The sequence below is a fragment of the Phyllobates terribilis genome, unplaced genomic scaffold (genome assembly GCF_046119375.1).
Source record: "Phyllobates terribilis strain yellow unplaced genomic scaffold, ASM4611937v1 Scaffold_19__1_contigs__length_20705806, whole genome shotgun sequence".
In the NCBI taxonomy this organism is placed as follows: domain Eukaryota; kingdom Metazoa; phylum Chordata; class Amphibia; order Anura; family Dendrobatidae; genus Phyllobates; species Phyllobates terribilis.
The window spans coordinates 3,683,368-3,697,340 of NW_027362779.1; the positions used below are offsets into that span (position 1 = coordinate 3,683,368).

Genomic DNA, 13,973 nt, shown 5'->3' on the forward strand with positions numbered 1-13,973 from the left:
CTTCCCCATAGTTCTCCATATAGAATAATGCACCCCATAGTCCTCCATATAGTATAATGCACTCACCATAGTCCTCCATGTAGTATAATGCACTCTCCATAGTCCTCCATATATTATATTGCACTCCCTATAGTCCTTCATTTAGAATAATGCACTCCCCATAGTCCTCCATATAGTATGATGCACTCCCCCTAGTCCTCCGTATGGTATAATGCACCCCCATAGTCCTCCATATAGTATAATGCATCCATAGTCCTCCATATGGTATAATGCATCCCATAGTCCTCCGTATAGTATAATGCATCCCATAGTCCTCCATATGGTATAATGCACTTCCCCATAGTCCTCCTGATAGAATAATGCACCCCATAGTCCTCCATATGGTATAATGCACTTCCCCATAGTCCTCCAGATAGAATAATGCACCCCATAGTCCTCTATATAGTATAATGCACTCCCTATAGTCCTCCATATAGTATAATGCACTTCCCCATGGTCCTCCATATAGAATAATGCACTCCCCATAGTCCTCCATACAGTATAATGCACTCTCCATAGTCCTCCATATAGTATAATGCACAGCCCATAGTCCTGCATATAGTATAGCACACTTCCCCATAGTCCTCCATATAGAATAATGCACCCCATAGTCCTCCATATAGTATAATACACTCCCCATAGTCCTCCATATAGTATAATGCAATCCCCATAGTCCTCCATATAGTATAAAGCACTTCCCCATAGTCCTCCATATAGAATAATGTACTCCCCATAGACCTCCATATAGTATAATGCACTTCCCCATAGTCCTCCATAAAGAATAATGCACTCCCCATAGTCCTCCATATAGTAAAATGCACTTCCCCATAGACCTCCATGTAGAAAAATGCACTCCCCATAATCCTCCATATAGTATAATGCACAGCCCATAGTCCTCCATATAGTATAATGAACAGCCCACAGTCCTCCTTATAGTATAATGCACTTCCCCATAGTCCTCCATATAGAATAATGCACTCCCCATAGTCCTCCATATAGTATAATGCACAGCCCATAGTCCTCCATATAGTATAATGCACTCCTCATAGTCCTCCATATAGTATAATGTACTCTCCATAGTCCTCCATATAGTATAATGGACTCTCTATAGTCCTCCATGTAGTATAATGCACCCCATAGTCCTCCATATAGTATAATGCTCTTCCCCATAGTCCTTCATATAGAATAATGGACTCCATAGTCCTCCATATAGTATAATACACTCCCCTTAGTCCTCCGTATAGTATAATGCACTCCCCATAGTCCTCCATATAGTATAATGCACAGCCCATAGTCCTCCATATAGTATAATGAACAGCCCACAGTCCTCCTTATAGTATAATGCACTTCCCCATAGTCCTCCATATAGAATAATGCACTCCCCATAGTCCTCCATATAGTATAATGCACAGCCCATAGTCCTCCATATAGTATAATGCACTCCTCATAGTCCTCCATATAGTATAATGTACTCTCCATAGTCCTCCATATAGTATAATGGACTCTCTATAGTCCTCCATGTAGTATAATGCACCCCATAGTCCTCCATATAGTATAATGCTCTTCCCCATAGTCCTTCATATAGAATAATGGACTCCATAGTCCTCCATATAGTATAATACACTCCCCTTAGTCCTCCGTATAGTATAATGCACTCCCCATAGTCCTCCATATTATATAATGCACTCCCCATAGTCCTCCATATAGTATAGTGCACTCTCCATAGTCCTCCATATAGTATAATGCACTCTCTATAGTCCTCCATATAGTATAATGCACTCCCATAGTCCTCCATATTGTATAATGCACTCCCCATTGTCCTCCATATAGTATACTGCACCTCCATATAATATGATGCACCCCCATAGTCCTCCGTATTCGTATAAATCACAGCCCATATCCTTCATATAATATAATGCACAGCCCATAGTCCTCCATCTTAGTATAATACAAAGCCCATATCCTCCATATAGTATAATGCACTCCCCATAGTCACCTCTGTAGAAGTATGGTCACCATGTACTCACTGGTTTAGAAAGAAAAAAATAAATACTCCCCTGCCCTGCGCTCCCCCTCCGAGCGGCATCCTCTTCTGAAGCCGGCAGCTGACTTCAGAGTACAAGTGACGGGAGCGCATGACGTCAGCGTCTGGCCTCTGATTGGCTGGCAGCATGTATCGCCGTGCATGGACCCGAAGGGTCTGTGCGCTGCAATACATTTCAGCTGAATGTGTGTCCTTTTGACACATGACAGCACATACTCCTACATGTGACGCTATTCGTATGGCATTATACACACTACTGCTATCATAGCATGAGGACTGTCTGGCATTTGCCTTGTGACAGAGCCTTTTTCCCACCTGGGATCTATTATGCCTAACATCTTATTACCACTCATTTGAGATGGGATTTTTTTTGTATCAGTGATTGTCACCATACATGACTGATACACTCATGTGGTTTCATGTGTTATATATTTATTCAGTTGCTTCTGTTGTATTGACATCTGAACTTTGCCAGTGTGGTTACACTTTTTTGTGTTTTTCACCAGCAACCATGTATACTTTTCATGATACTCTATTATTTTTTTTAAGTGTTTAATAAAGTTAATACATATTTTATGCGCATTATATTTGTTGTTGCTATTACTTATGGGGTATTTAGCTCCTGTTTTTCTCTACTGTTGTCCTAATTGCTTTGGGATTTCCCCCATTGGGGGAAGGGAGGACATAATCGCTGGAGTTCTGAGGGAAGGACGTTGACCCATTCTTGTCTGATGTCGGATTCTCACTGCTCCTCCTTTGTCGGATTTTTTGTTTCATGATGCTCACAATATTTTCTATTGGTGAAAGGTCTGGACTGCAGGTGGCCGGTTCATCACCAGGACTCTTTTTCTGCAGAGCCGTGGTGTGTGATGGATGCAGGATGTGGTTTACCATTGTCCTGTCAACATATACAAGGTCTTCCCTGAAATAGACGTTGTCTGGATGGAGCAGATGTTGTTATAACATCTCTACACGTAAGGCTCAGCATTGATGGTGCATTTCATGTGAGTGCTGTCCCTATAATAGGCATTAATGCAGCCAGATACTATCAGAGATAAAGAACTGTGTGCCAATAACAAGCTGGATGGTCCCTCTCCTCCATAACAAGGTGGATTGACCCTCTCCTACATGATAAGGTGTATGGTTCCTCTCCTCCATATCAAGCTGGATGGTTCCTCTCCTCCATATCAAGCTGGATGTTTCCTCTCCTCCATATCAAGCTCGATGGTTCCTCTACTCCATAACAATCTTTATGGTCTCTCTCCTCCATAACAAGCTTTATGGTCTCTCTCGTCCACAGCAAGCTGGATGGTTCATGTCCTCCATAACAAGCTGGATGGTTCCTCTCTTCAATAACAAGATGGATGTTTTTTCTCCTCGATAACAAGCTGGATGGTCCCTCTCCTTGATAAAGGTCCCTCCCGTTGATAAAAAGCTGGATGGTCCCTCTCCTCCATAGCAAGCTGCAAATGCCCTCTCCTCCATAACAAGCTGGATGGTCCCTCTCCTCCATAACAAGCTGGATGGTCCCTAGTAGTGTAGCAGACCTATCTTTCGTCAAACTCAATTTGACAGGTGCCACGCCCCCTATCAAAGTGTATCAAAGTGTCTAGCCACACCCCTCATCCCCTCCCCTATCAGTTTGTGTGTTGTATCTTATTCATCATTTTATATGAATTTTATATGAGTTTGATGCTGCTATCTGATTATTTACTCTTATTTGATAGTGTATGAGTTTATCTGAGTTACAACTACCCCCCCAAGTATATAAAGTGTGTGTTTTATACGGATGTAAAAAGCAAAGACACAGTAAAAGTATTAAGCGATTTTATAGCCTCAACATTTTATTCTCATTTTATATGAGTTTTATAGCCCAAGACTTTATTCTTATTTGATAGGCTGATACTTATTGCTTGGCCGTATTATCTATATGGCCAAGTTACAACTACCCCCAAGTATATAAAGTGTGTGTTTTATACGGATGTAAAAAGTAAAGACACAGTAAAAGTATTAAAAGATTTTATTTTTTTAAAGATAAATACATCTCCAAGACATTTCAAAGACAAAAACCACACTTTCACAAATGGTGAGATTCATGAATCAGGCATGTTACGCATATTGAACCAATTTCTGAACACGTTGAAGGATGGTGATGCAATTAGCTGTGGCCACACAGGGAAGTGTAACATTTATAGTTCTTCACAGACCAGATACCGAAAGATGGTGAAGCAATTAGTTGTGATCACAAAATCGCACACATCTCTGCTTATAAAGACAGCTTTTATTATTATACTTTGAATGTGCAGATAAGAGTGATGTTACAAGACCTGAGACTATTGCATCATTTTCACGCTTATTATCACCAAAACACTTTAAGACCTTATTGAAGGACAAACCACGGGCTAGATTAAGTTTATAGCCTCAACATTTTATTCTCATTTTATATGAGTTTTATAGCCCAAGACTTTATTCTTATTTGATAGGCTGATACTTATTTCTTGGGCATATTATGTATATGGCCAAGTTACAATTATCATTTTATATGAGTTTTATATCCCCATACTGTTTATTTGATAGTGTGGATCTTATTGCTTGGGCATATTTTCTATATGGCCAAGTTACAACTACCCCCAAGTATATAAAGTGTGTGTCTTATACGGATGTAAAAAGCAAAGACACAGTAAAAGTATTAAAAGATTTTATTGTTTTAAAAAATAAATACATCTCAAAGACATTTCAATAATATAAAAATCCTTACAGAATATTATAAAAAGTATCACAAGTACAATTAATATACAATTCTTACAAAATAATATAAAAAGTGTTACATTCACATGTACCAAAATGCATGTAATAATAATAATATACATTATTACATTTCTTGCAGATTAATATAGAGTGTTACAGTTCAGTCAGATCATTTATCCAATACAACACTTACATCGTGAGCCACATGGATTGTAGTAATGGTAGAGACCTTTTTTTTTAGGCAGCAAAATTCCTTGTGTGATACCTAATGATGGAGAGTGTAAAGATTGAATTGTGCGGGTTGGTGTGGATAGCGTCCGGGGTGTAGATACATCGCTACCTTCACTGATGGAAATTTTTAATCCATCTAAAAGCTGTCTAGTAGTGGGATTGGCCACAACTGTAGATGGAATATTTAGCTCTGCCATTGCCTGCATAAATGAATCCCAACCCCGAGGCAGATTCCTGCTGGTCAGGGCATGGCTCTGTGTTGTACTACGTACCAAATCCAGCAAGTTAGATCCTGGTATTACAGTTCCTTTGAAAATAAATTCGCTTTTATCATTCCAGGATGTAACATTTTTATTTTGCAGCAGCCTGTTTAGTAAAAATTCAGCATTCTTTTTCTATCGTTGGTTTACATGGCTTACAATTTCACTGACCTCTTGATTTTTATCAGGGCCTGAATTTGGCAATTGTTGCTGATCAGATTCAGGAGGGCTAACGAGATTTAAAGTTGTTACTTCTTTTGAACTGTGCCTCGCATGTACCAAGTATCGTTGTAGCACGGAACTATACATTTTAATTTTCACATCATCGGGTATGTCACGACGTTGTAAAACTGCGCTAATTTCATCATCAAGACAACGAATAACACCAGACCCTCCACAAATCTGATGTGGGGAAAAGAGAGAGAGATTTCATCATATAGTTTTTGCCAGCATGAATAAAACCAAACAATATTATTGGGTTTGTGAGAAAAATGAGTTTCAATATTATGTAACAGCTGTTTTACAAAATAGCTCTTTCCAGAATTAGACGGGCCGGCTAGAATGCAGGAGAATGGGTGTTGTAGCCGCGGATCCATCACAATACTCAACTAATAGCCAAATGGCAGGGTGGTGAAGTCGTCTAATAGGCACCGCTTTGTGTAAACGCACTTTTGTGTTTTGCGCAGTGGCCTTGTTTCAATGTCCCAGTACTTTTTATTTCTCACAATGCCCGGCTGTTCTACGACAATTCGCTTCTGTGTTTCTGTGTCAGAATTATGCGGGTAGTCCAGAACTAAATCTTTCAGACTGCTAAAATTAATAGATTGAGTGTTACCGACATTTAGTGTTATACCCTTAACTTTTAAGACAGTTTTACCAGTGTTGAGTTTGTATCCGTAAGTTTTGGGACCCGCAGATACAAACTCTGTGATGTGAGTGTCATCGGGTATCTCACTGGTCAGGTCACCCAGGTAATCGCCTAAAGTCGGCTGCCACTCACCTTCCCTCTGCACAAAAATAACCGAATCTGTGTCGTGATAAAGACACCTCTCCTGCAACCGGCCCAGCAGAGAATAGAGCTCTAGCCGGGCATACGCGGTTGTAAAACACGCTATAAAAATGTTTGTGTTTTTGTTGACCGTGTGGTGTCCTTTTGCATATTTCCAGTTAATGGTTGCAGTTTCATCATCAATGAAATGTAACATTGAAATGTCATAGTAAGGTAGAAACACATGCTGAAAAAGCATCGGGGTTGCTAACAATGCTGGTACATGGTAAATTAGATCTCTGTGCAAACTTTCCCCATAAAGAATTTAAGAAAAGTTTGGAGATCTGTCTCTTTGCAGGATTCACGCCTATATTTTCAGGCCGTAATTGTACACCTTCTTTTTCAAGAAAGGAGTCAATGTACTGTTTTTTCTTGACAACGTCACTGCACCAGCTGGGATAACCCGAAGCCTCCTGCTTATCCCGAAGATGTAATTTAATGTAGGGGGCAAACAGATCATCAGTGCTGTTAGGAAAATGCCATATTTCGTAGATGTGTGCGATCCTATACCCTTTTTCTATGGCCAGCTCAAGCTCTATAGTGCACCATGTACCTGTCGGGGAATGCTCTTCATCAGTATGTGCACAAACATCCGTTTGTGAATTTACAACGCATGTGTAGCAAAGGGGGAACATTAACTTTTTGTTGAGTTTTACAGGGAGAACTGGAAAGAATAAATCTCTCGGAGGGTAGACCTTGACTTTAGCAATGCCAAAGTATTTTTTAATGAAACCAAAATCATCATAGATGATATCTGGGTGGCCTACAGGGTATGTTTTAGTTTTGTTTACAAAGGGATAAAGACTGGTGAAATCATAGTAATGTAATGTCTCCCCATCTCTCAGACTGTGATAGAGTTTAATGGCGTTAGTTCGCCCGCCATAAAGAGCATCGCGTGGGTCTAAAGGTGTTGGGAATTCCATTTGGAGAAGAAATGTTTGAAGGTTAGAATCTTTTTCAACCATTTCACCCCAGTCGTGCTCCCACATCACTCTTACGCTGTATCCGCAGCACTGCAAGTAACGCTTTTTAGCTAAAAAGGCGTAATATAACTGGCCATAAGATGTATTTGTGACTTTATTTGTGTCATTTTCATTGTAACATACAGGACACCCATGATAAAAACAACCCTGAAATTCAAATGCTACATGCTGTTTGTTAACATAGGCGTAACCATCTAAAAAATATCTCCCGACTTGTTTTTCGCCGCCCCTCAAAGCATGCTGAATGGTAATGTTCTCTGTATGTGCTACATACATGACCCACTGTATAGCGGGTGACGAGTAGCGTTTTTTTGTCTTGTGATAATTATCACCGGGTAAAATGGCGATGGTTTTTTTTTTTGGTAGAAATTTAAATCTGTACATTGCCATACATACAAAGGCCAGGGTGATGAGTTGAAAAGGATCAACACATCGGGACACTACAATTTTTTTCTTTTGCAGCTTACAGTATGTTTTAACATTTTTTTCTCGTCATTTCCATAATACGCTCTCTGTAAAGTTCACACGAGCGTCTCAAAATCTCAACATCTTGCTGACAATAAGATTTTAGCTCAGCCTTAAAGTCAAAAGTTGAATTTTTCCCGGCCTTTTAGCTGCTTTAGAATCGTGGTTGGTTCTAGCAACAGACCCCGCATGAAGCAATTTGCCGCCTGTATAAAAATTTTGTATTTAGTTTCATGTGTAAATACATATGAACAACTGTTGTTTTTCAAAGAGACGTGACCTTTTCTTTTCCTATTCATCAGGTGGTGTGGTGTTCTCGACTTTTTAGGTGGATTAGAAGTCAGCGTGTTTTCCGGCGTATACGTCGCCTGCAGCACCCCTGCATCTGTATACATATTAGAATTTACATTCATGTATAAATACACAGGATGAAACATTGTGTAAATAGATAGGTGTGTGCATATATGTATTTATATAGTTGGAGCATACCACTGATCGGCTGTTGTAAATTAGTTTCGCTTGTCTCTCCTGCAGTGCTGGTACAGGCCATAGTTTCTGCAGCTGCGACACCAGTAACATCAATATTCATATCTGCTAGAATATCGTCAAGCTCGCGTACAATCAAGAATCATTGTGGAGAGGCGTAACTGGGCTGTGTTTGTGGGTGTTTGTGGGAGTTAACAGAAGGTGTGTTTTTCTGGTAGCCTCCTTTATATTCATGTATTCTTCCAGCCTGATAGCATGACACACAGCTCTGAGACAGAAAGTGTTGATCCATAGCAACATTCCTCACAGCTCAGATCGGGTCTAAACGTAAGTATAATCAGCCCATTACGCATTATCTAGTTATTTTGTCTTACCACTATACCCAGTTGTTTAATTATGTTTAAGCGTGCATAGTTAAAGGTATTATTTGTTTTAATAATTTAGTCATATATTCAATATGCTACAACTGAAATAACATAATAGTTACTAGATGTTAATGATCACTAAATAGAGCATTCACTGCACAGTGTTTAATCATGTATAAAGAGTTTACCCTGTATTAGTTTGGTAGTTTTGCTTGCTTAATATAGTGGTATTTATGCGGCTGCTTTTAATTTACATGATGTGTAACATAATCTACTTCTTTTAAAGTTATATTAATTATATAAAATGCAGAAAATTTGCTAGTTTCAGTATTATACCGTACTTGAATGCAGGCAGTCGTCATTCAAATCACTATTGTATTACTATAGATTTAGTACAGGTAGCACAGAAAATTCACACATACTTAATTTTATTTTAGATGGAAGGACAAAATTTTGTGGATCCATACGTTGACATGCTTACAGATACAGAATTAGGTATGCATTACATCGAATATAGCTAGAATTGTTATTATCTTATTTCAATTATATGTAGATGTTTTATATATTATTTTTATATTTCATTCTTTCTTGTTAAAGCGGCGTATATGGATTGCGAGCTTGACGATATTCTAGCAGATATGAATATTGATGTTACTGGTATCGCAGCTGCAGAAACTATGGCCTGTACCAGCACTGCAGGAGAGACAAGCGAAACTAATTTACAACAGCCGATCAGTGGTATGCTCCAACTATATAAATACATATATGCACACACCTATCTATTTACACAATGTTTCATCCTGTGTATTTATACATGAATGTAAATTCTAATATGTATACAGATGCAGGGGTGCTGCAGGCGACGTATACGCCGGAAAACACGCTGACTTCTAATCCACCTAAAAAGTCGAGAACACCACACCACCTGATGAATAGGAAAAGAAAAGGTCACGTCTCTTTGAAAAACAACAGTTGTTCATATGTATTTACACATGAAACTAAATACAAAATTTTTATACAGGCGGCAAATTGCTTCATGCGGGGTCTGTTGCTAGAACCAACCACGATTCTAAAGCAGCTAAAAGGCCGGGAAAAATTCAACTTTTGACTTTAAGGCTGAGCTAAAATCTTATTGTCAGCAAGATGTTGAGATTTTGAGACGCTCGTGTGAACTTTACAGAGAGCGTATTATGGAAATGACGAGAAAAAATGTTAAAACATACTGTAAGCTGCAAAAGAAAAAAATTGTAGTGTCCCGATGTGTTGATCCTTTTCAACTCATCACCCTGGCCTTTGTATGTATGGCAATGTACAGATTTAAATTTCTACCAAAAAAAAAAACCATCGCCATTTTACCCGGTGATAATTATCACAAGACAAAAAAACGCTACTCGTCACCCGCTATACAGTGGGTCATGTATGTAGCACATACAGAGAACATTACCATTCAGCATGCTTTGAGGGGCGGCGAAAAACAAGTCGGGAGATATTTTTTAGATGGTTACGCCTATGTTAACAAACAGCATGTAGCATTTGAATTTCAGGGTTGTTTTTATCATGGGTGTCCTGTATGTTACAATGAAAATGACACAAATAAAGTCACAAATACATCTTATGGCCAGTTATATTACGCCTTTTTAGCTAAAAAGCGTTACTTGCAGTGCTGCGGATACAGCGTAAGAGTGATGTGGGAGCACGACTGGGGTGAAATGGTTGAAAAAGATTCTAACCTTCAAACATTTCTTCTCCAAATGGAATTCCCAACACCTTTAGACCCACGCGATGCTCTTTATGGCGGGCGAACTAACGCCATTAAACTCTATCACAGTCTGAGAGATGGGGAGACATTACATTACTATGATTTCACCAGTCTTTATCCCTTTGTAAACAAAACTAAAACATACCCTGTAGGCCACCCAGATATCATCTATGATGATTTTGGTTTCATTAAAAAATACTTTGGCATTGCTAAAGTCAAGGTCTACCCTCCGAGAGATTTATTCTTTCCAGTTCTCCCTGTAAAACTCAACAAAAAGTTAATGTTCCCCCTTTGCTACACATGCGTTGTAAATTCACAAACGGATGTTTGTGCACATAGTGATGAAGAGCATTCCCCGACAGGTACATGGTGCACTATAGAGCTTGAGCTGGCCATAGAAAAAGGGTATAGGATCGCACACATCTACGAAATATGGCATTTTCCTAACAGCACTGATGATCTGTTTGCCCCCTACATTAAATTACATCTTCGGGATAAGCAGGAGGCTTCGGGTTATCCCAGCTGGTGCAGTGACGTTGTCAAGAAAAAACAGTACATTGACTCCTTTCTTGAAAAAGAAGGTGTACAATTACGGCCTGAAAATATAGGCGTGAATCCTGCAAAGAGACAGATCTCCAAACTTTTCTTAAATTCTTTATGGGGAAAGTTTGCACAGAGATCTAATTTACCATGTACCAGCATTGTTAGCAACCCCGATGCTTTTTCAGCATGTGTTTCTACCTTACTATGACATTTCAATGTTACATTTCATTGATGATGAAACTGCAACCATTAACTGGAAATATTGCAAAAGGACACCACACGGTCAACAAAAACACAAACATTTTTATAGCGTGTTTTACAACCGCGTATGCCCGGCTAGAGCTCTATTCTCTGCTGGGCCGGTTGCAGGAGAGGTGTCTTTATTACGACACAGATTCGGTTATTTTTGTGCAGAGGGAAGGTGAGTGGCAGCCGACTTTAGGCGATTACCTGGGTGACCTGACCAGTGAGATACCCGATGACACTCACATCACAGAGTTTGTATCTGCGGGTCCCAAAACTTACGGATACAAACTCAACACTGGTAAAACTGTCTTAAAAGTTAAGGGTATAACACTAAATGTCGGTAACACTCAATCTATTAATTTTAGCAGTCTGAAAGATTTAGTTCTGGACTACCCGCATAATTCTGACACAGAAACACAGAAGCGAATTGTCGTAGAACAGCCGGGCATTGTGAGAAATAAAAAGTACTGGGACATTGAAACAAGGCCACTGCGCAAAACACAAAAGTGCGTTTACACAAAGCGGTGCCTATTAGACGACTTCACCACCCTGCCATTTGGCTATTAGTTGAGTATTGTGATGGATCCGCGGCTACAACACCCATTCTCCTGCATTCTAGCCGGCCCGTCTAATTCTGGAAAGAGCTATTTTGTAAAACAGCTGTTACATAATATTGAAACTCATTTTTCTCACAAACCCAATAATATTGTTTGGTTTTATTCATGCTGGCAAAAACTATATGATGAAATCTCTCTCTCTTTTCCCCACATCAGATTTGTGGAGGGTCTGGTGTTATTCGTTGTCTTGATGATGAAATTAGCGCAGTTTTACAACGTCGTGACATACCCGATGATGTGAAAATTAAAATGTATAGTTCCGTGCTACAACGATACTTGGTACATGCGAGGCACAGTTCAAAAGAAGTAACAACTTTAAATCTCGTTAGCCCTCCTGAATCTGATCAGCAACAATTGCCAAATTCAGGCCCTGATAAAAATCAAGAGGTCAGTGAAATTGTAAGCCATGTAAACCAACGATAGAAAAAGAATGCTGAATTTTTACTAAACAGGCTGCTGCAAAATAAAAATGTTACATCCTGGAATGATAAAAGCGAATTTATTTTCAAAGGAACTGTAATACCAGGATCTAACTTGCTGGATTTGGTACGTAGTACAACACAGAGCCATGCCCTGACCAGCAGGAATCTGCCTCGGGGTTGGGATTCATTTATGCAGGCAATGGCAGAGCTAAATATTCCATCTACAGTTGTGGCCAATCCCACTACTAGACAGCTTTTAGATGGATTAAAAATTTCCATCAGTGAAGGTAGCGATGTATCTACACCCCGGACGCTATCCACACCAACCCGCACAATTCAATCTTTACACTCTCCATCATTAGGTATCACACAAGGAATTTTGCTGCCTAAAAAAAAAGGTCTCTACCATTACTACAATCCATGTGGCTCACGATGTAAGTGTTGTATTGGATAAATGATCTGACTGAATTGTAACACTCTATATTAATCTGCAAGAAATGTAATAATGTATATTATTATTATTACATGCATTTTGGTACATGTGAATGTAACACTTTTTATATTATTTTGTAAGAATTGTATATTAATTGTACTTGTGATACTTTTTATAATATTCTGTAAGGATTTTTATATTATTGAAATGTCTTTGAGATGTATTTATTTTTTAAAACAATAAAATCTTTTAATACTTTTACTGTGTCTTTGCTTTTTACATCCGTATAAGACACACACTTTATATACTTGGGGGTAGTTGTAACTTGGCCATATAGAAAATATGCCCAAGCAATAAGATCCACACTATCAAATAAACAGTATGGGGATATAAAACTCATATAAAATGATAATTGTAACTTGGCCATATACATAATATGCCCAAGAAATAAGTATCAGCCTATCAAATAAGAATAAAGTCTTGGGCTATAAAACTCATATAAAATGAGAATAAAATGTTGAGGCTATAAAATCGCTTAATACTTTTACTGTGTCTTTGCTTTTTACATCCGTATAAAACACACACTTTATATACTTGGGGGGGTAGTTGTAACTCAGATAAACTCATACACTATCAAATAAGAGTAAATAATCAGATAGCAGCATCAAACTCATATAAAATTCATATAAAATGATGAATAAGATACAACACACAAACTGATAGGGGAGGGGATGAGGGGTGTGGCTAGACACTTTGATACACTTTGATAGGGGGCGTGGCACCTGTCAAATTGAGTTTGACGAAAGATAGGTCTGCTACACTACTGTCCCTCTCCATGATAACAAGCTGGCTGGTCCCTCTTCTCCATAACAAGCTGGATGATCCTTTAACTCCATAACAAGCTGGATGTTTACTCTCCTCCGTAACAAGCTGGATGGTCCCTCTCCTTGATAAAGGTCCCTCCCCTTGATAAAAAGCTGGATGGTCCCTCTCCTCCATAACAAGCTGCAAATGCCCTCTCCTCCATAACAAGCTGGATGGTCCCTCTCCTCCATAACAAGCTGGATGGTCCCTCTCCATGATAACAAGCTGGATGGTCCCTCTTCTCCATAACAAGCTGGATGATCTTTTAACTCCATAACAAGCTGGATGTTTACTCTCCTCCGTAACAAGCTGGATGGTCCCTCTCCTTGATAAAGGTCCCTCCCCTTGATAAAAAGCTGGATGGTCCCTCTCCTCCATAACAAGCTGCAAATGCCCTCTCCTCCATAACAAGCTGGATGG

The 13,973-nt window shown here is 39.2% G+C and overlaps 1 long non-coding RNA gene across 1 annotated transcript; it reads right to left on the reverse strand.

Annotated features, from left to right (window-relative positions):
• Positions 1-6,500: 6,500 nt before the first annotated feature.
• LOC141176249 (uncharacterized) lies at positions 6,501-8,623 on the reverse strand. Its single transcript, XR_012253113.1, has 2 exons — positions 8,308-8,623; positions 6,501-8,203 (listed from the first exon to the last, which is right to left on the reverse strand). It is a non-coding gene; the product is annotated as an uncharacterized lncRNA (long non-coding RNA).
• Between the last annotated feature and the right edge of the window lie 5,350 nt (positions 8,624-13,973).